Genomic DNA, 22717 nt, shown 5'->3' with positions numbered 1-22717 from the left:
TATAAAATATTTCCACGGCCCCCCAAATTCCCTTGTGTGTCTTCCTAGTCAAACCTTTGCATACCTGTCCCAATGTAAGCCCCAGACAACTACTTACATGCATCTCTACAGATTAGTTTGTATTTTCTAGAACTTCAGATAAATGGAATCAGACAGTATGTATTCTTATTGCTTTTTCTGCTCAGTATGATGTTTTTAGATTCATCCATATTGTTGTGTGCCCTAGGAGTTCATGCCTTTTTTAGTACTGAATGTATTCTATTGCATGAAATTTATTTATTCATCCTCCTGTTGATGGATAATTGCTTGTTTCTGGTTGGGGCTGTTATGAATAAAGCTGTGGACACTGACGTACAAGTCTTTGTGTAGACATCAGTCCTTATTTCTCTTGGGTAAACACTTAAGGATGGAATTACTAGGTTGCCCATGCTAAACTTTATAAAAAACTGTCAAAATATTTTCAAAAGTAATTATACCAACTGAGACATTTCTTAGTATTGGGTTGTTCATTTGTAAAACAAAGGTGTTTGACTCAATGATCTCTAAATTCCTTTCCAATGTTTTTTGACTCTAGGTACCTACTTGACAAGATTTCTGACCTTTGCCTGTCTTGAGGTACAAGGCTTTCTTAATCCCCTTTTTCTTTCATATATCTTAATTTCTGTACATTTACCATGTTCCTGTAAGTGATGATGATGACGATGATGATGGGAGCAAGTTATCATTTTTTGAGAAATTATAGGTGTTAGGCACAATGTGTGTCAGTGTTTAACTTGAATTTTCTCACTTAATCCTCACAACAAGCATTTGCCATAGATAGTATTTTTATAATCACTTTTTGTGATGAAGAAACTGAAGCTCAGGGAACATAACTTCCCCCAAGTTAACAAAGCTACTAAGTGGTAGAGCTGGGAAGTAAAGCTGGACCTGATCACTTCTATTTTGTTTTTTTAAAGATTTTATTTATGTATTTGACAGAGGGAGAGAGAAATCACAAGTAGGCAGAGCAGCAGGCAGAGAGAGGGGGGAAACAGGCTCCCCGCTGAGCAGAGAGCCCAATGCGGGGCTTGATCCCAGGACCCTGAGATCATGACCTAAGCTGAAGGCAGAGGCTTAACCCACTGAGCCACCCATGTGTCCCTGGGTCTGATCACTTCTAAATTACTAATTTCTTATTGCTTACTTTGATTTTCTGGTTTCTGCTTCTCCATCTTTTATCTGACCTTCCTGTCTGCCTGGCTGTATTCTGGACCTCCTTCACCTTCTCAGCATTGTTTACCAGTTTTTTCTTGCACACTCTGGCATGTCATCAGTGTTCAATGACCCAGTAACTTTCCAGAAGCAACAAAAAAAGCAATTTAGAGAGTGAGGCAGGCTTAAGATCATCTTACTTATGTCAGCTCCATTAAGTTTTCATTAACAGTTAGAATGGGACTCCTTGAATCAGCATAATGCCAGTAAGCATTGCTTTGAAAAAAGAAATGGTTAACTATTAAGGTATCTTGCCTACATTTTATCTGAATCTAGAGAGCCCAGTCATTTCAAAACATCTTAGAGGTCATTGCCAATTTTGCACTGGACAATTAGCATCTCCTTTCTCATCAAGTGGTAAAATTACCATGTTAGCTCTTTGCATGAATCAGAACATATTATTGGCTCTTCATGCTTTACTATGCAGTCATCATTAGGCCTAACAGGACTCAGATATTGAGTATTATCATTTAGATTAGTAAAGTATTGTGTGAATATCCTAAGCATTTCCCATTCAATTATTTTTCAGTATAGTCTCATGAGGCGAGAGACAAGCCTATCACAGTATTGTACTTCCTGTGCCGGTGTAACATTTATGCCATGTTATGTGGCTTGTGAGTAAACCATTTCTTGCCTTCACATTATTTATAGTGCTAATCAAACAATACTATTAAAAAATTATTGACCTTAAATAATTCTGATGGGAGTTTTGAAATTGCTTTTCCTGAAATGACCTCTGTTCTACTCTACCTCTAGAGACTTGAGGAATTAACTCCAATCCCACCACCCCCGTGAGCCTATTCTGACTACTTTTTTACTCTTCTCATTCTTTGAATTTCTAGATCCTTTACAGACATCCCTGGAAATTTTAAAATTTAATTATAAATTAAATTATATATTATCACTTGTGTTTCACTCGTAGAGAGACATTGTGACATACAAGAAAAGAGTATGAATACTGAATTCAGTAAATACTGGCTTTACCACCTAAAAACGATGTAACTGGGCAAGTTTTACATCTTCTGTAGGACTCAATTTCCTTATCTTAAAAAGAAGATAGTTGTGCTCACAAATAATGGTAATAATAGCTGTCTCGTGTGGTCCTTTGCAAACAGTAAGTGATATAGTGTGTGAATATGAGCATGTGCTACATGCTAAACAAATGGTACTCCCTCATCTATCTACACCCTACACAGATTTTAGATTCCCTGAGGCTGAGCCTTGTCTTATGCCTTTGAATATATTGCATCCACTCAATCATTTAATAAAAATTTACTTAGCACCTTAGTATGTACTGAGCAATATACTCAGTATTGTGAATAGAGTCAAGCAAACAAACCATCCCTTTCCTTGTGGACTTCTGATCTAGCAAAGAATGTGACATATAGTAAATAAAAGCATAATTACATGTTTTCACAAACATTTGGAACATCAAGGAGATCTCCATACTATTAATAAAATCAAGGATTCAAAGCAATTCATTCCTAAAATCTTGCTAGAGAATAGAGAAAAAAGTATCTATAATGATGCCTCCTCTTGCTCACTGATCTTCGTATTTGTACTTCTTTTGCAATTGCCTCATAAATATTTTGGAATTGAATAAATAGAGGCATATTATAGACAGACTCTGGATTTTCTCTCCCCCCCCCCCCAATCATGTTACAATCACAATTGTTTCAAAGTATGCTATGGTAAGAAATAACACTTTTGAGTGTTGATGTTTCAGTTTTTACAGTTATTTGGCCATTTTTGTGATCTGAACCTGAGTGCCTGATATTGTCAGGACTTTCTTTATAATCATTATCATTACTTGAGTGTCTACCGTGGGTTAAGCACTGCATTAGGTACCTAGAATGAGTTTGCATTGAAGACACATAATTTAGATAGGGAATCAACATACACATTTAATTGAAAAGTTAAATTGTAGTGTACAGCAAGTCTATTTCCAGTGAGAAAAGAATAAATACTAAAATTACTAGATAAAATAAAAAATTTTTCATAAAAGCATTGAAGATCTAACATGGTAAAATAAGGAATTATTTAAGAGCTAGGATTTAGAGAGGTGAGCAAATCACTGTTTTGCCCTGAAGACATTTGCCAATCTAGCTTAAATTAAGATACCAAACACAGCTGGGGGTTTGAAGAGCTCAGTACAAAGGGAAATGGAAGTGGAAGTTCAGAGCTAGCCCAAATTTGCTAAATCCTTGTAAATGTGGTAGTAGTGTCTGGCCCCTTTCCTAGGGCACTAGATCTGGTCACCTACACCACCCCCTCCATTCCACAATGTTGGGCAGACGGGTTAGTAGAAGCCAAGTGAAGTCAGAGACCTAAATTGAGTATCAAAGTGCTGGTTTCAAGGAGAAAGGAAATCAAAGGGTGAAGCAGTAGGATTAGACCAGGTACCCAGACCAGAGGAAGCAGGTTCAGAATGGAGAGTGGGAAGCAGAACCCAGATTTTTTAGGTTTTGGGTTTGGGCAACTGAATCTTTCAAGGCCAGTGAGTGAAGCTCAACACATACTATGAATCAATCATAAAGGAAAAGAGTATTTAATATGTAGAACTTGTATTGTAAGCAATATTTGATAAAAAATTAAAATATCAGCCCCCACTTCATCCCCTTCCTTCAACTTCAGCTGTACTAAAGAGGTAAATGTAAAATGTCCAACTATTACCATCCACAAAAAAGAAAAAGGAAAAAGGAAAAAGAAAAACCTCAAATAAACATGTTACCATGTGTTTCTGGAACAGGGAAGATTTTCTACATATAAAAGCTATGGTAAATATCAAGAAGAAAAGATTAAAAGAAGTAATTCCATCAAAGGAAAAAAAGTTCTTGTGTTGAAAGCAAAAAAATAAAAATATTGGGAGTGTATTTGCAGTAGTTAGAGCCAAGTTATATTAATTAATGTAAGTTAATATTTTAATACACAAAGTTAATATTTTAATAAACAAAGTTAAAATTTTAATACACAAAGAACATACGAAATCTGAATTAAAACATTAAGATTCTAATAGGCATTAAACATGAAAAGATTTTATAAAAATGAACATAAATGGATAATAAATTAAAGGGATGTGATAATATAATATTTACTGAAACATTTACTAGACAGCAAGCTATGTACTGTGGACCTACTATTTTACTTAGTCTCCACAATCCCATAAACTAGGCTCTATTAATAGCCTTAGTTTATAGATAAGCGAATAGGCAGGGAGAGATCAGGTGGCCTCGGGTCTGAATTTTATGTCTTAATGCTTTCTATATTCATTGAACTTAGCCTGTTGTTATATCTCATTACCAAGGCAAGAGTCAATAAATATTTATTGTTTATGATTTATAAGAACAGTTTCAGACTCATTTCACTTACACAGTATTATTACCTTTGGTAGACTCTAGCATATTAGAGATAATATGAACAACTAAAAAGATATTTCAAATAACCAAATTAGAATATAATTATTATAAAAATATCAAGCTTTTCTGTCATGTATAGGATCTGATAAAAATATCCTACAAAATCTTAGAACCAAAATCTTAAACTTCAAGCAAAAATGTTAGGAAATAATTTGAGAGGTTGAAACAAGAGAAAATTCTTTTCTTAGGTATGTGAGAGTGTGCTATTTTTTCCTCTTTTTTCCTTTTTTGGGGGGGGGGTATACTTTCTTGCATTTTTTAAAGCCTTCCCCAATTCTTTTTAAAAAATTACTTTTCTTTTTATTTCCTAAAGGCCAAGAGTTTGTTTTTCAATTAACTTTACTGAGGTCTATATGCATTGCAAGGATTTGGTAAATGTATTTGACAGAAGATAATTTAAGAAGATTTTGTTTATTGAAGTTGACAAAAAAAAAATAAGACTCGCAAACCAATTGATTCCAACATCTGTCATGTTTGGACAGAGTGTTTAAACCACAGTTTGAATACAAATTGAGTTTTGGCTGGCGAACAGGTTCATATTTCAGAAATGGTTTACCTCAAGAACATTTTGAGGATAAATGTTTTTACCTTTTCCAAACATTTATGCTAATTGAAGCATGGGTGAGTTTAAAAGCAGAGAGGAGAAAGCTCTTGGAAAGGTTGGGGGTGGGGACTGAAGATACTGGTGAGAAAATTGCACCACTATTATCCCTGCGTGAAGCCTTGCATATCTGATTTCTTCTTTCCTTTCAACACTCTTATCAAATCAGCCAACTAGTCTTAGAAATCTTTTCTCCACATTGTCTCCCAATTGTTCCTGGCTTTTCTCCATTTGCATTGCTAGCATCCTCATGTAGTCCTTTGCCCCCTTACTCCTTGACTGTTATAATAATTTAATATTTCATTTCCTTGTTTCTGGTCTCTTACCTTCAGTCTGTCTCAAGCCACCTGATATACTCTTGTAAAGAATTACCTTCTTCATATCATTCTCTTGCACACGGTTTTCTTTTAATTCCATTAGAGCTAACTTTCAGCATTATATTAGCAGGTGTACAATACAGTGATACAATACTTGCATACATCACTCAGTGTTCATCAAGATAAATTACTCTTAATTTCCTCCACCTATTTCACCCATTCCCTACCCTCTTCTCCTCTGGTAACTATCAGTTTGTTCTCTATAGTTAAGAGTCTGTTTTTTGCTTTGTCTTTTTCTCTTTGTTCATTTGTTTCTTTTCTTAAATTGCACATGTGAGAGAAATCATATATTATCTGTCTTTCTCTAACTGACTTATTTACTTAGCATTATACTTTCTAGATCCACCCATGTTGCAAATGGCAAGATTTAATTCTTTTTTATGGCCGAATAATATTCCACCATGTATATATGTCATATCTCCTTTATCCATTCATCTACCAATGAACATTTGGGCTGCTTCTATGATTTGGCTTTGGTAAAATAACACTACAATAAATATAGAGGTGCATATATATTTTTGAAGTAGTGCTTTTGTATTCTTTTGGTAAATAACCAGCTGGGGAATTACTGGGTTATATGGTAATTCTATTTTTAATTTTTTAAGACTTATTTTATTTATTTGAGAGAGAGAGAGAGGGAGAGAGAGAGAAAGCAAGAGCAGGGTGAGGGACAGAAGGAGAAGCCGACTTCCTGCTGAGCAGGGAGCCCTATGCAAGATTGATCCTGGGACTCCTGGATCATGACCTGAGCTGACACTTAACTGACTGAGCCACATAGGCACCCCTATTTTTAATTTTTTGAGGAACCTGCATACTGTTTTCCACAATGGTTGCATCAGCTAGCATTCTCAAAAACAGTGATGAAGCTTTCTTTTTCTCCACATCCTCACCAATACTTGTTGTTTCTTGTGTTTTTGACTTTAGCTGTTCTGAGAGGTGTGAAGTGATATCTCATTGTGATTTTGATTTGCATTTCCCTGATGATTAGTGATGTTGAGCATCTTTTCATGTGTCTGTTGGCCATCTGGGTGTCTTCTTTGGAGGAATGTCTGGAGAATGTCTTCTGTCCATTTTTTTAATTGGATTCCTTTTTTTTTTTTTTTTTTTTTTGCTGTTGAGTCAAATAAACTTTGTATATTTTGGATACTAACCTTTCATCAAATATGTCACTTGCAAACATCTTCTCCCATTAAGCAGACTTTTAGTTTAGTTGATTGTTTCCTTTGTTATGCAGAAGTTTTTATTTCAATATAGTACCACTGAACCTCATTTTCAATTGGGGAAGCAATTTAGAGATTTTGCTGGAGTCATTAGTAAATACAAGTAGAATAACTAGCATCACATTCAACATTAGTACATGATAGGGATTAATCTCATCAAGAGAATAAAGTGATGAAAATAACCTGGTTGGAAGTCTGGATATATTTTTTCTGGTCACGACTTCTGAGAGATCTTAAGTGATTTGTGCTACATTTCTGGCTTTTAATTTCCTCAACTCTAAAATGAGGGAGTTGGAATAGGTCAACTATTTAAACATTTTTATAGCAACCAAACCTTGCAGGTGGTAAAAGTGGAGCTGCTGAGGTTGAACTAAGGGGAGATGAGCAGAAGCCAACCCCTCAATGTTCCCCTCACCACCACCCAGGACTGCTGGAGGCACCTCGTGGGATGTCCCAGACTCAGACTCAGTAGATCATAGGGACAGATGACTACCAAGATGCTTTGGAATAAGACTTTCCATTCTATTGATGTTGATACAATGTATCAGCTAGATGATTTTTATGAAATCAGTTGTTTACTGCATCTTTCTCAGAATGGATCCAAATGTAATCTTTATAATAAAAGCAATTGATGGACACTAATTGTTTTAATGATTAAATAAATGTAGTGACCCAGTCCATTGCTCAGAACTTACTATATTAAAGATTGAACCAATATGCCATAACCGTTCTCTCTCTATGGACCTTCTAGTCAGGTCCTACACAGCCATGGTTATCATAACTACTAATGTGAAAAAACATGCTTTTTTAAAAAAACCTGTCATTTAATTTCCATCCAAAAGTTATCATCAGCTTCATACACATCAATATCAAGTCCCCAACGTGAATAAGGTCAATCAAAGCTAAGATTTTGTGGAATAGCCTCAATTCTAAATCAGATTTAATTAACTGTATACTAGGTTCTGCTCTCATTTTTTCTTCAAATAACCATTTGGAGGAGGTGTCTTTATTGTCATGTTTTATCTGTAGAACATGTACCTCATCCTTAAGGAACTTATCTGAAGTCACATTGGCTATTAAGTGGCAAGGCTAATACGTGAGTCCAGTTTCTCAATTCCATATTCAGTACTTCTTTTACTAAGCTATAGAAGCAGTGAAAATTCAGACAGAATAATGCACAAGCTTTTCCTTATTGAGAATGTGTTCTTACTATTCTGCTTGAGAATTCTAAGTAGTTCAGAGAAGCTCTCTGAATCATCTGATGACACACAGTTCATAAGTATTCAGAACATCCTGGATTTTTAAAAGGCATGATGGGTAAATATTCTTCATGTTTCAAATTATAGTGCAAACATTGTTTTCTGATTTTAATATTTATTGATTTTTTTTGAGGTTCAATGAATAGTACTCAGGATAATTCCTAAATCTCCAGAAAAAGCTTGCATTCTTAAATAACAAATTGTGTTATCCACATCTGTTCTCATTTTCTATAGGCTTAAAAATTCTCTATTTATTATGGGAGCCAAAAAAAATGGCTACTCACTGGAGTCTCTATTGAATTCTGGCTCATTTTCTCACTTAATTCTTTACTTGAGAATGAAATGCTTATCCAAAATAAATAAAGGACCTACTAAACTGCAGTGATTAACAGGCAATGAGTTTCAGGTTCCATTTACTTATGGAAATCGAGTAAAATCCAACACTTCCATCACAACAAATACTGTTGTGATGTCAGCTACCCGATTAGGGCTGTTATAACTGCAGGAATTACTACTTTAATATTGCATTAGCACATCATTAACTTGAACCATGCCAAAGCAGTATGAAAATGAGCAATTTTCATTTTTTAGAATAGACAATATGAACTTTTCCTGCTGCTTAAATTTGTTTTATGTGTGTATACTGCAGTGGGGGTGGCAATAGAGGATATGTGGAATGGAGTTTTATTTTAAATTAATAACAAGTTGCTTTTGCAAAGTCGTGTATATTTAGAAATCAGATCTAAGATATATTTTTAAAATAAATAAAATGAATCCTTTATATTATTATTTTTTTCTTTTTTTAGTATATCCTCATTAGCTGCCTGAAAATCTTTTTGGAACAAGATGGGTTAGAAATAAGCAAGCAATCAAATAAAAAAAATAAGTGAAATATTGATACTTTATATATAATTTCAAATTATAATTACTTACTTAAGCCATATTAAAATGTATTTTGAATAGATGAATTCCTATCATCTATTAGCTATGTGGCCAAATTTCCTTTTTAAAATCTGGCACACATATTCCATTTTATTTTTATTTTCATTTCAAATTGCAGAATGTTTGCCAATTTCTCAAGCACTTTAACACTAATTGGTATTATTTCATTTTCACATAACCTTGTAATATGGTCACAGCAAACATCTGTATCTTCATTGCATAGATGAGAAAATTGGGCTTTGACTCTTTCAACTAAACGACTTTCCCTAGATCACACAAATCCATTTCCATTGTTTGCTATCTATGTGATGTTGGAAAAATTACTACTCTATGCCTCAGGTTCAACATCTGTTAAATGGGTATTATAAGTAGATATATCTTACAAGACTGTTGTAAGAAATAAATGAGAAATCCACAAAAAAATCAGTAAAGTGCCTGGCAAGTGTCTATAAATATTAAATATTACTTGTTCCTATTTGTATTGCTTTTGAAAAAAAACAAAACCCTAGTAATTACAGTACAGAAAAGTATTGAAAGTGCTATAAATCTAAGTATCACAAACACTTGCATAATATTAAATGTCAATGTATTTTCTTTAGACTGATTCATTTATAATTTTTTCCTGTTTCCTTTGCTCATGGAATTCATTTTCTTTCTTGTCATTGTGTGTTCTTCAGTCATTCTTTCATGGAGATCTGTGGCTTGTTGAGCTGCTCATCTTTTGTGCATCTGAGAAACTCTATTTTTGTCTGTGTTCCTAAATGATGGTTTAGGTGGGGGAGACTCTGGTTGCTGCCAGCAAGAAAACTAATGCCTACCTGATTGTCATTCCTTAATTGGTCATCCGTCTTCTCTATTGGGTATCTTTTAGGAATAGAACAATAATTCTCTCTTTATCCATGCTGCTCTATATTTTCACTATTATGCAACGATACAGGGACTTACCTATATTTATTATTTGATATTTATTTGATATTAGGTAACCACTTGGAATACATATATATATTAAATTCCAAGTTTTATATATATATATATATATATATATATATAGAGAGAGAGAGAGAGAGAGAGAGAGAGATATTAATAGTACTGAAAATATTCCTTCCCATTTTTTTTCTCTATTATCGTCTGGAACTATTAAGTATGTGTTAAAACCTTATGTTCTGTATTTCATGTCTCTTAATTTCTCAATAATATTTTTTCATCACTTCATTTTCTGGTGAACTATTTCACCTGCATTCTGTGGGATTTCTCAGATCTATTTTCAAGTATTCTCTTTCTAGCTGTGCCTAATCTAATTTTTATTTCTAGAATTTCTATTTGATTCTTTTAAAAAGCTGCCTATGCTTTCTTTTAAATTATTTCAAACCTTATTTTGCATTGCCTTTTTCTAATCTCCTTAAGTATTTTTTATTTTTTAAGAAAGATTTATTTATTTATTTATTTGAAAGAGAGAGAGGAGAGAGAGTGCAAGTATGTGTGTGAGCTGGGGGCAGGGCAGACTCTTCCTTGAGCACAGAGCCTGGATGTGGGACTTGATCCTACAACCCTGAAATCATGACCTGAGCCAAAACCAAGAGTCCGACACTTAACCAGCTGAGGCACCCAGGCATCTCCTTAAACACTCTAGAAATTAAAGTCCAAAGACCCCTCTGTCAGCTCTTCTTCTTACCCATTCCCACCCCTTCAGAAAACAATTAATGTATTTTCAGAAATAGACCTGTAGTTCCAGGTCCTAACAAATTTCCAGTCATCCTCCTCAATCCCCCTTGCTACAGACTGGTATTCATTGCTCTGAAGCAGTAAATTACCTTTTCTGTGGCTCATGTATTTAAACCAAATGTAAAATTCAATGCCAAATCCATATACTTACTGTAAACCTTAAATATTCCAGTTTTATCTTCTCTCCTGTTCCAATGCATTCAACATCCCACTGGATACTAAGAATGATATGCTCTATATCTCATTTCATAACCTCTCAAAAATGGGTAAATGATGTTTAAAAACAATATTATAGAAACCTAACATTGGAAGATAACCACATTTTTCCAAATGCAGGTTTCCTGCTACAAGCTTCCTGCTTTTTGGTCATCTAACCTCTTACAACTTTCAGTGATGAAGAATTGGGTGACTTCGTTAATGAGTGTTTCCGTCTCTTAAAATAAAACCTATCTTTCTGTCCTATCTAGCTTCTGCTCCTTGCAGCACTTTAGAGCAAATATACTTCCTGTGCTTAATGATAGTTTCATCTCTAAATTTTCCTTTTCTGGGGTAAATACCAATCTCCTTTATCTGTTTTTTGTTAAGTAGGTTTATGGAATTACAGTCATTAAATATCCCTCTAAACATGACCTTATTTCCTAATGTCTTTCTTTAATGTGATCCTCCAAAACAGAACATAATTGGAATATGACCTGAATGTCTATTTATATGGAAGTATATTGGGCCCCTGTTTGTTTTTTGTTTTTGTTTTTTGTTTTTAACACTACTGTTATCTTTTTGGCTCCTAGGATCTTTTTTTAGAAGTCATATTGTCAAGTCAGGACTCCTGAATCTTGCATTAATATGGTTTAATTAACAAAAACAAACAAACAAAAAAACACAACAAAAACACCACCACACAAAAGCCAAACAAAACCCCCCAAAACACATGTTAAAAACCCCAAAGAAATGTGGGACTTAAGAATTACCACCACAGCAGTAATATATCATTGAGAAAATTGGTCATCTTTAACTTCCCATGGAGCCCTAGCCATTGGCTTGGCCCCAACTTACCTTCTTCCCTTCTCCCCTTCTTTTACAGGGTATGAAGACCCTCTTTTTATCAAAACTAACCTCTCCACCCATGTAATTTATTCTTTTTTTTTTCCCCTAGGACCTTGCTTTATCTTTTTTTTTCATTCTCTTCTCTTTCATTGGTTTCACCACCCTTGCTTTGAAATTGTTTCAAATCTCTTCCATTACAGATGAAACAGAATCTCTCTTGTAGCTACTACCTTACCTCTTTCTTTTATTACCAAGATTCTTAAAAGAAAGTGCATGCTGCACTTACTCATCTTCCATTTATTTTTTTTTTAAATACACTTTAATGTGTCTTCCATGTCAACCGCTTTACTGAAATTGTTCCTATTAAGTCTAACAATCTGACTGAAATCTGAAGGTCATTTTTACAGTCCTCTTATGTGTGGCATGTAATACTGTAAGTCATTTCTTCCTCTTTAAAATTCTCTATTTCTGTGGTTTCCATGACCCAGGACTCTTGAAGCTTTCTCTGTATTCCTTGAACCATCTTTTCCCTTTGTTTTGTTTTGTTTTTTAATGAACTTTGGGTCTTCTTTCTAGATCTTAGAGTCTAGAGCACCCACAGTAACAGCACTGTATTAATTTAAGTCTCTGATGCCTCTGACCTGGGTCTGTGCCCCCAGTCTTCTCTCTTTCCTCTGTCCCTTTTTCCTTCCCATCATACTCATCCTCCACTTACTTCCTGCATGATCCACATGAAACACAGTCTGAACCGGTCAACTCCTGGTTGTATCTCTGCTTTAGCGCTTCATGCCTATGATGTAAGTCCCGCTCCTCTGCATGACTTAGTGTCTCTATGGCTTACTCTGTTTCTCTGGTATCACCTCTCACAATTTCCTACTCTGTGTGTAGTGCTCAAAATTTTCTGCATACGCCAAACTAACTTTCATCTGTGTGTCTCCCTCTATTTCATCTCCAGCTGGAATAAAAACCTACTCAGCTTGAGAACCTATTTCACTGGCCTTTATCCCTTTGCTGTCCACTGGATGAGTTTGATGTTACTTCTCTGTACTTAAATGAATATGCCCATCACTGCACTTTGATTTTTGCGGTTCTGTTTCCTCAATTAGACCAAATACATATTGTGAGGAACATATCTGCATCTCTTACCAAAGGAGCTGGATGAATGATTAATTATTGTATGGTACTTTTGCTATTTACATCATTCTATACTTTTATAGACATCATTCAATATTTATCTCTTATGACAGCTCATAAGAGATAGTCCAGCATTCCACCTGTCCTGGTCTTTTTAACTCTCCAGTTGACCACAGTGCCATTCATTACCTTGCCATTCTTTGTGGTCCTGGCAGATTAGATATGCATGCCACCTTACTCTCTATCCAAATCATTAACAGGAGATGTTGGATAGATCCTATGCTAGCATTTAGAGCTGCTGAATGGTATCCTAGCACCTTATGCCTGATTCTTCCTTTTTCTCATGAGTTGCCAAAATAAAGTTATCTTCGCCAATAGCTCAGTTGCAGATGGAACTTAGATATTGGATTCCAGCTACTGTCTTAAAGCTCCTCCTTCACAAATGTTTTACCTGATGTCTTCATGAAAAGACAATGGGAAGTAAATCTTTAGTGTTACAGTATCACTGTCATTCTTTCCTTATTGAACATCTAGCAAAAAATTATCAGGAGAAGGGGTTAAGCTGTGGAACGCACTTTATTTTTTAATAAGGAATTTAAGAACATCGCCACTTTCCATTGGATACACCAGAGTCCCTGTATTAATAATTACAAAGCAAAATTCCTGTTTATCATTACTACAAGTAAAATTAATCCATGGTTTATAGTGAGGAAAAATATAATCAGAACATTTATAATGAAGGATAGTCAGAAGAAAGACAGGCAGGGATAAGGGATCCCCTCCCCTCCATAAAGTCTAAGAAGAAACCCCCCTTAAAAAGATTTTACATCATCCTGGAAGGAGTTCCCCGCCCTTTTCCATGTGAACAACTACCTGATAGATAGATGAACGTGTGGGAAAAAACCTGACTGGGTAAAAGGCATGGAAGGTTAATCAGATTGAAACAGTCCACCAACAATCTCATAAAACCCCCTAAACCTGGAAATTCTGGTGGCAACCCTCTCAGGTCCCCTCCCTCTTTAGGAACTTTGTACTACTGTCCAATAAACTTTGCTTTGCTGCCTACCACTCTTCATCTGGTCTACATCTCCATTCTTTGAAAGCAGTGTGACCAAGAGCTACAGGCATTAAAGGAAAAGGAATCCTGAAACATTTGGACTCTCACAAAACATGATTTTAATATTGATTGTAGAAAACAAAATATAGATAATATGGAGTTCCTGCATGTGTCAGGTACTTTTCTAGGTGTGATATATATATATATATATATATATATATATATATCCTCTATATATATATATATATAGAGGATATATATCCTATATCCAGGAGGCATTATTTATGTGTTCTACAGATAAGATGCAGAATCAGTTAAACAAAGTGTAGGGTTATACAGTTAGTAAATTGTAAGGCTAATTTGGTTTGGTTCTAGAAAATTCTCAAGTATATACTTGTTGCCACAAATCTGAATCATCACTGTCCTCTCTAACATTTAGTCATATTCTTCCTTGAAAGGATCATCATCTCCTTCAACACAATACACCCAGTTGTCTTCGTGTGCATATCTGTGGGTGGGTGGGTAGAGCCCTTGGGCTTAGAATAAACATGGAGAAGCAAAAAGCAGTGCTCTGCCCATTTTCCTGGAATCTAATTTATTTCTGATAGGCCTAGAAGGAAATTGAGGTTGGGAAAAGGCCCATCATTATCTTCTTTATTATAGTCATCATCATTATCTTCATTGTGGTAGGAAATGTTCTATTCTTTTCCCAGTATTTCTCCTTTGGTCCACAAATGGGAATTTGGCCTTCTTGGGATTAGGAGGAAAGAATAGGCGTTCCCCTCCACAACCACCCAATTCTTGCCAGAGAGGAGTGAATCATTCCTAGAAGATGAGTGGGCCCAATGGAGTCCCATGAGACCTGCCATTCTTTAGTTTGAGATCTTGTCTATTCTTCTAATCTTGTGGCCACGTCATAGGTGAATTAATTTGCCATGGTTTCTCCATCCTGCCCCTGGGCAGGTGACATTGTTTTACGGGAGAGGAATGGACTTCCTTTTGTTCAAAGTTCTAAGCTAAATTTATAAATTTGAAGTCAAAGGTGGCACTGGGGCCCATTTGGTTCTTCTTTCAACAATGACTATTTATTGTGTATCTGCTCTGAGCCTTACACTAGTTAAGGTGGTAGGGACGCCCCAGTGAATAAAACTGCCCCCAGGAAGATTGCATTCTAGTCAGAGAGGGCAGATGAAAAAGTATATAATATGCCAAGTAGTGATGAAGGACTAGAAGAAAAATAAAGCAAATAAAGGGGAATGGAAGGTACATAGCATAGGCAAGATGGTGCTAGTTCGTATGGAGAGGTCAAAGAAAGCCTCTCTGATCCTGTGACATTTGAGCAGAGGATGAGGAAGTGAAACCTGTAGTTTCTTTGGGGAAATAGCTTCTATGCAGAGGGAAAAAAAAAAAAAAAAGTTCAAAGACCTTGAAGTAGGCTGAGTCTTGGCTTATCTTGTCTGTTTGTTTTTACTTTCTGGGTTTTTTTTTTTTTTTTTTTTTTTTTTTTTTTTTTTTTTTTTTGGAGATACCAGGAAACCAGTGTGAATGGAGCATAGAGAATTACGGAGAACTTGGGTATTAAAAGACATAGTTCTGGGGTGCCTGGGTGGCTCTGTCAGTTAAGGATCCAACTCTTGGTTTCAGCTCAGCTCAGGACCTCATGTGTCATGGGATGAAGTCCTGCATTGGACTCCACATTCAGTGGGGAGTCTGCTTGAGATTCTCTCCCTCTGCCCCTTGCCCCACTTACTCTGTCTCTCTAAAATAAATAATAATAATAATCTTAAAAAAAGAGAATATTTCTGAATTTAATGTGGACCATAGACTCCATGGAATAACTGGACATAGGAAGAATGGTCAGGAGATTATTGACCCAGTACAGCTGAGAGATGAAGGTGGTTGGACCCTGGGAGGTAACATTATGTGTGTTGTGGTGAGGGAGGGAGGAAAAATGATGTATTATGGATACATTTTCAAGTTAGAGGCAACAGAATTTGCTGTTGGATTGAGTATAGGGTTTAATTTAATATTATCCACATGGTAATTTGATTTTTGGTAAGTTGTTCTTATAAAATCTATTTTTATTTTAAAAATTTAAATATATACATAATTAGAGAGTATAATAAAATGAACTCCTACATACTCCTCACCCAGATTCCACACTTATCAATATTATGACACATTTGCTTTAATTTTCTCTTTTTGTATCATTTTCATATCTGATGAATTATTTCAAAGTAATCTATGATAGCTATATCATATCATGTCACCCATATATACTTTGGCATATATCTCTAAATATTATGAACATGTTCTTACATAATGCTATCATCATACTCTAATAAAATTGATAAGAAAAACTCCTTGGTATCAATTAAACCAAGATGATATTTGAATTTTCCTGAATTTTGTTTCCTTAATCAAGATAAAGTTTACTTGGAATGAAACATATGAAACTTAAGGATACAATACAATGACTTTTGAAAAATGATATAAACCTATAAAATCAATAACCTAATAAAAATATAAAATATTTCCATGACTCTAGAAATTGCACACCCGTCTAGTAAAATATTGTTTCTACAGGCAACCACTGTTCTGATTTCTAGCAACATAGATTAATTTTTACTGTTTGTGAATTTCATAGAAATGAAGTTATATGGTGTACATTTTTTTCATGTTTGGCTTCTTTCTTCAACATAATATGTTTGAGATTAATTTACATAGTTTACAAATATCACTAACTCATACTCATCCTATTTTTATTTCTGGGTTATTACTCTATTTTATAAATATAAAACAGAAACCATGGAAAATCTTTCCATACTTAAAATTGCTTTCCATATTTCCCCAGTAACATATGCAGCACACTTTGAGGATCATTGCTATACTGCCTCTCTTTGGACCAGATATTCTGGACAATATCCAGAAATGTCACACATGGAAATAACAGTAAAGGTTATTTGTTGCTAGTAACCATATTGAGTTTTAAGGAAAATACAGAGACTAGTGGAACATGGTGTCTCAAGGCACTTGCCTACCATGGGGAAACCAACATGTAAGTAATCACTTTTAAGTGATGACAAAACGCAGAAGTAAAGAAACCATTTTGTGCAAGCACAGAAGTGATGAATTCTGGCCGAGCATGGAGTATAGTGCAGGAAATCTGGGAATAGGTAGTCGGATGTGACCTAAGCTTTGAAAGAAGGCTAGGCTGGGGCACCTGGGTGGCTCAGTCAGTTGAGGGTAGGACTCTTGATTTTGGATCAGGTCATGATCTCAGGGTCATGAGATTGAGAACCGTGCTGGGCTCTGTGCTGGGCGTGGAGCCTGATTAAATTCTTTCTGTTCCTCTTCTTCTGCCCCTCCCTCCCCTCCGAGCGCACGCGCGCGCACACACACACACACACACACACACACACTCTCTCTCTCTCTTTCTTTCTCTCTCTCTCTCTCTCTCTCTCTCTCTCGCTTTTTGACTGTGTCTGCTCTTCATCCAACCCATGGGGCGAGAACCCTTGGGGATTGTCTTTGGCTCCTCCTCCCTCTCGCTTTTTTGACATTTGTCACCAAATCCTATTGATAACACTTTTAAAGTCTCTTAAACATCTACCCTCTTCTGTTCTCAGTGCAACTTCCTCAGCTGCAGCCCACGGTTATCCAGTTTTTCTCTTTAACAAATCACTGCAACCAACTTCTCACTGGTTTGTCTGCTTCAGGTCAGTCTAAATTCTAACTGTTCCTAAACACTGCCACTAAAACTGTCTTTGCCAGACCCCAAACTGATAGGTCAGTAACTGTGCTATTTCCCTGCTTAAAGTATCGATTATAGTTTACATTCCTCCCCTCATTCCTCAAGGCCCTTCAACTTCTCAAATACCCTCATGCTCTGAGTCTCCATGTGTTTTACCCATAATACACAATTTTGCCCCCTAAATATGCCTTACTTTTTCCTGACTCTGCATCTCTATTGAAATTACCAATCCCAGTCTTCAGGGTTCTTTCCCTTCTCTCTGCTTAATTGATCCTCTGAGGCCAAATTCAATGTTACTTCCTTCTGGGAAGCTTTTCTCAACCCCCACCCCTGTCAAAATTAATAACTCTTTAGACATTGCTTTTGCCACGTAGACCATGCTCTGTATCACAATGATTTATATTCATCCCCATTCTTCCACTGGACTGTAACTTTCCTGGAAAAAAAAAAAGGCCATGTTTTTGGTTACTGTTGGCCTAGCAGAGTGCCCTTTCCATTTCTGGCTCTCATTAATATTGTATAAAGTCATTCTCTTTTACTTATAAGGTACACTGTTTTCTAAAGCAAACTTTAATAAAATTTAAACTATCCTTGTCATGACATATAGTCTGACATAGTGCTGAAAGACACTGAACATGGCTAATTATATGATGAATTATAAAAATGAGATCCTAGCATGCCCCAGCAGGTAACTAGTTTATCATTTGGGAGATTCATAGCCTTGACTTACTTGTAGATATGTGGAATTTTTTTTTTTCCTTTTTGCTACACCTATTTTTAAAAATGTTTTCCTTTGTAACTTGAGGGAAGCATGCCATACTTAAGAATAAATTATCTGACTCAGGCAAAAATACAAGATTAGGCTAAAGATATTTTCAGCATGCAGAAATAGGACACGCTGAGGTCTTGGGAACTGTACATTAAATTGGGGTGGGGATATACTGAATAGACTAAAAAATAATGTCTTATGATTGAATGCATATTAGTATCTGGTCCTATGAAGTGTTCAGCCTGGACTAAGATTCTCATTATAGCTTAACTGAAATAATGAACTGAACGTTGAATTAGGAATAAGTGAGTAAATCATCATGTCCCCAGTTTTAGCCAGATTCATTCAGCTCCTAGGAAGTTCTTTTTCTTTATCATTAAGAGAAAATAATAATTGAACATTATATATATGAGCAATGAGACTAATAATAAAATCATTAGCTTTCTCAGTCATATGACTTCATGCTCTGAGTGATGTTTTAAAAACATACTCTGTTGTAACTTGAGATGTGAAATGTATGAAATATTTAAATGAGCATTGAAACTGACATCCAATCAAGGTTTGTGCCTTGACAGATAACAATTTTAAAACTTTTTTTCCATATTCATGTTATTAAGAAATTCTTCCACAGTTTTCATGTATGCCTTCAAACCTTCTCCCCATTCCATCTCCCAGACTTCACAAGTCACATGCCACAGCAGACATGAATCAATATAGAAGGTATATTTAATTCCATGGGAGGAATATGTATACATATTCAGAGTATACATCTTCAGTCACTTAAAGTTATTTTGAATAAATAAATATTTAAAGACACAGAAATGTATTAGCAAAGATGCTCTATTCAAAATTCAGAATTTCTTTCAGAAAAAAATTTGTTTTTTAACAGTAGCAAAAGGATAGTTTCCTTATGTTTTATTTTATTTTTTAAATTTTTTAAATATGTGGGTTTTGTTTTTTGTTTTAAAGATTTTATTTATTTATTTGACAGAGAGAATACAAGCAAGGGGAGCAGAAGGCAGAGGGAGAAACAGGCTCCCCACCTAACAGGAAGCCCAAAGCAGGGCTTGCCATTCCGGCACTCTGGGATCATATCCTTAGCTGAAGGCAGACGCTTAACCAACTGAGCCACCCAGACGTCCCATAGTTTACTTTTTTGAATAAAGGTATAAATTGTGAGAGTAAGACAAATAATGTATGATCTCACTTATATGGGGAATCTAACCAACAAAAAAACAAAACAAAATAAATCCATAAGAATCAGAAACTCACAGATACAGAGAACAGATTGGTGGTTGCCAAAGGCAGAGGGGTGGGAGGTGGGCAAAATGAGTTAAAGGGGTCAAAAGAGACAAACTTCCAGTTATAAAATAAGTAAGTCCTGGGGATGTAATGTACAGTGTGGCATGGTAACTATAGTTAACACTATTGTATTGGCTTTTTTTGAAGTTGGTAAGACAGTAGATCTTAAAGGTTCTTATCACAAGAAAAAAAATTTGTAATGGTGTGGTGATGGACATTAATTAATTATGGCTTTCATTTCACAACATATACAAATATCAAATCATCCTGTATATCTGAAACTAATATAATGTTACATGTCTATTTATCTCAATTAAAAAAAAGTATAAATAGTAGAAGTATTTCAGATAACACAACCAGGGTATATATAAGGAATTACATGGTAATCCATTATATGTACAAGAATGTTTATAAAATGATGCTCTTAGAAGTATTTTCTATCCTAATTTTTCTGAATTTTCTCATATGAAAGTGCAATTAAATTTTCTTCCTTATTTACTGGTATTAGGACCAAAACATAGATGAAAATCTTATATCAAAAATAACAAGGATAAACAATGAGTTTTTGAAGGGGAATGCTTAATCTCTTTGGTTTGGTTTCTGAAATGACAACTATGTAAATTAAACTAATTTTTATGGGAAGAATATACATTAATGTATAACATGGAAAGTAAATAAACGGCAAGGAAAATTTTGCTTTAAAAGTTAAATTACACTATGTGTAAATGGAAACCAGGAGGTGTTATTTCTAAAAAACCTATCAGATAAAGACCACTTAAAGGGATTAGGAATTTTGTTCTGAGAAAATGAACTCTAAAGAGAGAAAGAAAAGCTTCAAATATTCAAAGGCTTCTCAGGAAAAGGACCAAGAGTACTCATACTGGTTCCTCATTATCCCTGCTGACTTGAGGACACACTGCAAATCCAGGAGAAACCAAGTCTGGGGGAGGATGAGGGAGTGACCAGGAAGGTGGCTGAGGGCTGTGAAATCACATCAGGAGTATGAATGATGGCCTAGCCCTCTATTTCATTGTTTCTGCAGAATCTTATTAACAGCAGTGATGGTAATAATAACAGGATGGTAATCACTTCATTCTTTTAAGTACTTTACAGACCATGTGTATTTTAAAATAAATGTACCATGACAATAAGGCTGCAGCCATTCTTAGATTATTTTTCTTAGTCATTCAAAAATATTTTACCTACAAACACAAATATATTTTTATATAAAAAGAAAGATACCAACATAACTGGAATGATCCACAGTCTTTGAAACAGAGGTATGATTTCAGAGAATATATTGAGACAGCTATTAATTGAGTCTCACAAATAAGTTGAGATTTTAATTGGCTCCCTTATTGTTCAACTGAAATTAAAAATCTGAGCAGTTCTTTCGATTCTTTATCATCTCTCTCTGTCCTGTCATGCTCTTCAGAACTGTTCTTTTGCTAAGCCATACTCCCTTCCAAGTGAGACTGATACATGAAGGTGTATACATTAGTGTCTGACTTTTGTTTGAGAAAATACAAGAAGAGTTACTAAAGAAATACATATACATATGTATGTAATAGATATAAAATAATAAATATGTACTTAATAAATAATAAACATTTTTAATGAAACTGGTAGTTACATAAATATATAAATAATCTTTCAGAGAAAATATGCAACAATGGGAATGATAATGAAATTATTTACAATACTGAGCTCATAGCTTTTTCTATAAACAGAAGTATACAGGATATCTTTTGGGGAATATCACATTTATTGCCAATTGATTTCTCCAGAGAGTTACTTAGTTCTTAGTTTATATCAAAAGAAAAGCTTGTAAAGCTTACATTATTTTTTGATAAGGGCTTTGTAGTTGCTCATGGCAAGGCCCTATCCAATTTTGTAGTCATGACCTCACTGGAGAGTGATTGCTAATTGTGTAGATATATATTATACACTTATTAAAATTCATTTGCATTTAATTTACTTTACCTATATCTTACTGCCCCTCTCCCTAGCCTACAAGAAATCAGCAGGGTTTTTTTTTTTTTTCTTCCTTTCCTTCTTTTTCTCTTTAATACTTTGGTATGGAATTACATTTTCAAGATCATTTTATGTTTTACTATAGGTGAATACTCTGCTGCATGGTCCAGGGCATTCAGTGAAGAACAAGATATGGTCAAGGAACACATTATGGGAGGCTGGCTATGAAGGATGGTTATAGAAGGTTGGTTATGAAGGATCGTTATGATATGCACACATGTACACACTTGACCATAATACAATGTTTAAAATGGTATAAGGAAAGTGCTCTAAAAGATGAGGTAGCATTTATTTTTATAGGGGTGGTAAGAAAAGGCTTCATGAAGAAGGTTATATCTGAGTTCAGCCTTGAAATATGGGTAATCTGTCAAAACGAAATTATGAGGGAGAAACCTTTAGGTTTAGTGAGTTTTTTTTTCTAGCTTTATAATTTCAGTTTTCATCGTCAGCCATATGATCCATTGCAAATAAATTTTTGTGTGTGGCGCAATGTTTATTTTTTCAATATATTTATCTAGTCATTTAGAACAACTTGCTGAATAGAGTTTCTCATATACTTTATATTGTCTTGGCTTCCTTATCAAAAATCAACTGATCTTGTACATGTGGTTCTATTTCACAATCTCATGCTCTTCCACTGATCTATTGGTCAATCCTTACATAAATACCATTTTACTATGTTGATTACTATTGTTTGGTAGGAGATTTTGAAATCAGGTAGTTTTTGTCCTATTATTTTGCTTTGCATGTTTTAGATAGCTTTTGATATTCTAAATCCTTTCTATTTTTATGTAACTTTTAAAGTCATCCCATTAATATCTATAAAAAGCATCAG

General features: G+C 34.9%; 1 long non-coding RNA gene across 2 annotated transcripts in view; it reads right to left on the bottom strand.

Annotated features, from left to right (window-relative positions):
• The window catches only part of LOC131839257 (uncharacterized), a 123503-nt gene that overhangs the window by 90790 nt on the left and 9996 nt on the right, over positions 1-22717 (bottom strand). Inside the window, exon 3 of one of the 2 annotated variants that reach the window (XR_009356887.1) lies at positions 15510-18213. The exons of the other annotated variant lie outside the window; for it this stretch is intronic. This is a non-coding gene — a long non-coding RNA (uncharacterized LOC131839257). Of the gene's footprint in view, positions 1-15509; positions 18214-22717 lie in introns of those variants that run through there. 2 annotated transcript variants of the gene reach the window in all.

Source organism: Mustela lutreola, chromosome 8 (genome assembly GCF_030435805.1).
Source record: "Mustela lutreola isolate mMusLut2 chromosome 8, mMusLut2.pri, whole genome shotgun sequence".
Classification (NCBI taxonomy): Eukaryota; Metazoa; Chordata; class Mammalia; order Carnivora; family Mustelidae; genus Mustela; species Mustela lutreola.
This window is presented reverse-complemented; position numbering and strand designations above follow the sequence as displayed.